The 3,479-nt window shown below is 32.8% G+C and overlaps 1 long non-coding RNA gene across 1 annotated transcript; it reads right to left on the minus strand.

The window, feature by feature from the left end:
• Window positions 1–545: 545 nt before the first annotated feature.
• On the minus strand, window positions 546–3,069 carry LOC145806232 (uncharacterized). The gene is made up of 3 exons (XR_014349118.1): window positions 1,689–3,069; window positions 804–957; window positions 546–712 (listed from the first exon to the last, which is right to left on the minus strand). It is a non-coding gene; the product is annotated as an uncharacterized LOC145806232 (long non-coding RNA).
• Between the last annotated feature and the right edge of the window lie 410 nt (window positions 3,070–3,479).

Genomic DNA, 3,479 nt, shown 5'->3' on the forward strand with positions numbered 1-3,479 from the left:
CATCTCACATTTCCATTCCTATCCACTAATACAACATCAGAAATAGATCAAGGATTTTAAATGTGATGTATGTTATTTAATTACATGTTTTTTTATTTTGTCAAAGTGTGATCTTTGAGAGTGTGATCTTTAAGGGTCATTTTTTATCACACTTTTTGACCGCCATTAAAAGATAATTCCATCTCATGTTTTGACTGTGATAATAAACATTTAGACTACAAATTTGAGATTGAACTTAAATAATCCATGATTAATAATAAGATAAGATCATAGTTATATACATTTCTCATCACGGTTAGTGCGTGTAATAAAAAGTCTCAGACCATGAAATGTGACTATCAATCACAACATATAAACCGTGATTAAATCTAATATACAACTATATCTAAATATAATCAATAATATTTGTACACATTTGAATAATATATAATACACCTATTATTAACTATCTTTTGAACCACAACATTGATCACATACGAATAGTTAATAATTTCATATATTTCATAAATGAAAGTCAAATGTTGAAAAAATATATACAAAGAAAGTCAAAGAATAAAAGTTTTTTTTTATTTTTTTATTTTTTTTTTTTTACTGTGTTACATAATAGAAATCCCATTACAAAAAATGAAAAAAAACTAAGGAAAACTCAAAATGTTCTTCTATGTTCTGTCTTCTTTGACCGTATCTTGCATCTTTCCAAGCAAGTTCTAACCTGCATAATAAAAACACAAATTATTTCAGAGGCCGCTAGAATTACTCTTTTGTTCAAAATTAAAGAAAGCAAAAATTGATAAGAAACTAACCACAAACAAACAGACCAAACACACAAAACATCCCAACATGAACTTCAGGTGTCATAAGATAGTGGTAGTGCTAAGGGTGTCTCTAACTGGAATTAGGTTTCACAACTCGCACTTTATCAAGTTCTGTGTTTGTTTAAGTCTTTTTCCCATTGAACTGCAAGAGAAATTTTACAAACAATGAGTTAATGAAAAAGATACACTAGTATCATGAATATAATATAGCAATAAAAGTTAGAATTTATCTCACACTTAGTTTTCTTAGGATGTTTTGATCTATAATGATGTCTTTCATGTACCTCATTATATAAAACCCACATTCCACATTTGTGGGTTGTCGCAGAGACTACATGCAAGCATTTTCATTGTTGATAGAAACTACATATAAAGTGTTATGATCAAGATGAATTGTCATTAGCATAAATACAATTCAAACTAAATATATATAATAATGATATGGATTACTTGAACTACTTTCCAAACTGGATTGCTCCTCCTCCTCCCTTGAGTAGTTTCATAAATTTTCAAAGCATTTTACGAAAGAAATGAATATAGTTAAAATATTTTAAAGGTATCTCAAATTGCATAAAAATGTAAAAACCTACTAAACTTGCGTGTTTATTACAATTTCAAGGCTTGTGTTTATTTTATAATTAATCGGATTAAGAAGTACACAACCATCAATGTTAGATCAATGACTAACAATATCCAATGGTACCTACAATTGAACAAAGTCACAAGTACAAGCTAAACAAGTTATTAGACAATTAACACATGAAATAAATACTTTACAGATAATTACCCAATATTATAAAAAAAAAAAAACAATGCCCCATTAGTATACAATAATGTGTGTTTGGGAGGGGAAAGATTGGGTATATACCTAACCTTTGACATAGTGCACAAAGTGGTTGCCCGTGACCACTTTGTTCTAGCATGACCTCCTCTAATCTTCTTGCAAGCAACACTGATTTTGATTGCTCACTAGCCAAAGTTTCCCCACCAACGGCACAAGGGTAAAGATTATTGACAGATTGCAGGTCACATTCCTATGGGAGGCTGATGAAACTAGAAGGAAAGTGCATTTGGTTAAATGGCAAGAGATAACCAAGTCCATAAGCCTAGGAGGATTGTGGATGAGATGTATTGCCGATGTGAATGATTGCCAACTTCTGAAGTGGTGGTGGAGGTATGGAGTAGAAGATAAAGTAATGTGGAAACAGGTTCGAAATAGTAAGTAAATCAGAAATGGGGAAGGGTGGTTTCCATCAGAGAGTGGAGCAGGTCCTGTTCTACATTATGGCAGAGTATTCTTAGGTTGTTCGTGGATAATTCTCAAATGTTTGCCTTCTTTTTGGATAATGTGAAAATTAAGGTTGGGAATGGGGAGAGAATTCACTTCTAACAATTGCAGATTAAGTGAAGAATTTTCAAGATTATACAGGTTATCAAAAAAGAAAAAAAGGGTCTTTGCAGTATTTCAAGAAAACGAGTGGGAGCTCATGGGAATGGAATCTGGTATTTAGAAGACCATTGAGATCCTGGAAAGAGGATGAAGTTAATAGATTGCATGAATGGTTGAATGAAGCTCCCAGAATCACACTGATGGCAGAGGATTGTTTGAGATGGGAAGCAACATCAACAGCTCAGTTCAGTGTGGCATCAGTGAGGAAATGGTGTGAAGCTGCTAATGGCCCAGATTTGAGAATTACAAGTTTGCTGTGAAAGAATGTGGCTCCTCCAAAAATTTGATATTTTGGATGGCTGGCATAGAAAGGCATGTTAAAGACATCAGCCTTTTTGCAGAGAATTGGAGTGCTGACCATTAATGCTAGTACTCTGTGTCTTCTGCAGAATGGATATGGAATCTGTTAACCATGTTCTATTGCACTGCCGACTGATTTGGAGGGTCTGTTCTAGAGTGTTGAAGTGGTGGGAATTGAGCTGGGCAATCCCTGAATTTGTGGAGAAGCTAATGCAGTGGTGGGCAGGTGCAAGATTCAAAAGGAAGTTGTGTATTGGGAAGATTGTGCCTCTTGTGTTGATGTGGTCTATATGGAAACTGAGAAATGATATAGTATTCAATGGGGGCCAGCCAGATTTTGCATATTTGGAGGAAATTGTGAAGTCGAGAATGAGAATTGCTTATTGGGCTAAGAGTAGTCTATCAGAGGATTACTTGCATTTAAGAATTTTTTTCCCAGGCAAAAATAAAATCGAATTATAGAATACATGGCAAAAACTCTGCACTCAGCAATACACCAACCATTGCAAACTCCATACACAAGTATCAATCTAATTATTGGTTTGATGCAACACAATTTAAAAAATCAAATAAAACAGTCATGAAGCCCCTGTTTTCACATTCTTCTCAAAAAAAAATTTGCATTCTCATCCACTATTAGCAAAAATAGATGCAATCAACCTTTAATCTTTAATCAAAACATAGGCGTCGTAATATTCTAACCAATATCGCAATGAGTTATAATAAACACGTTACAATGAATCATAATAAATATCACAATAATTTATAAGTAAATATACAAATATCGTAATTAGGACATATCGTACCAATCAAAAGGGTGTTATATATCATATAATTTTTCATCTATATATATACAAGATTAAGGCTTTATTTGACAACTTTTAGTTTTAGTCAAAAATTTAAAAATTTATTAT

The sequence above is a fragment of the Camellia sinensis genome, chromosome 13, assembly GCF_055761805.1.
Source record: "Camellia sinensis isolate YWXY chromosome 13, ASM5576180v1, whole genome shotgun sequence".
In the NCBI taxonomy this organism is placed as follows: domain Eukaryota; kingdom Viridiplantae; phylum Streptophyta; class Magnoliopsida; order Ericales; family Theaceae; genus Camellia; species Camellia sinensis.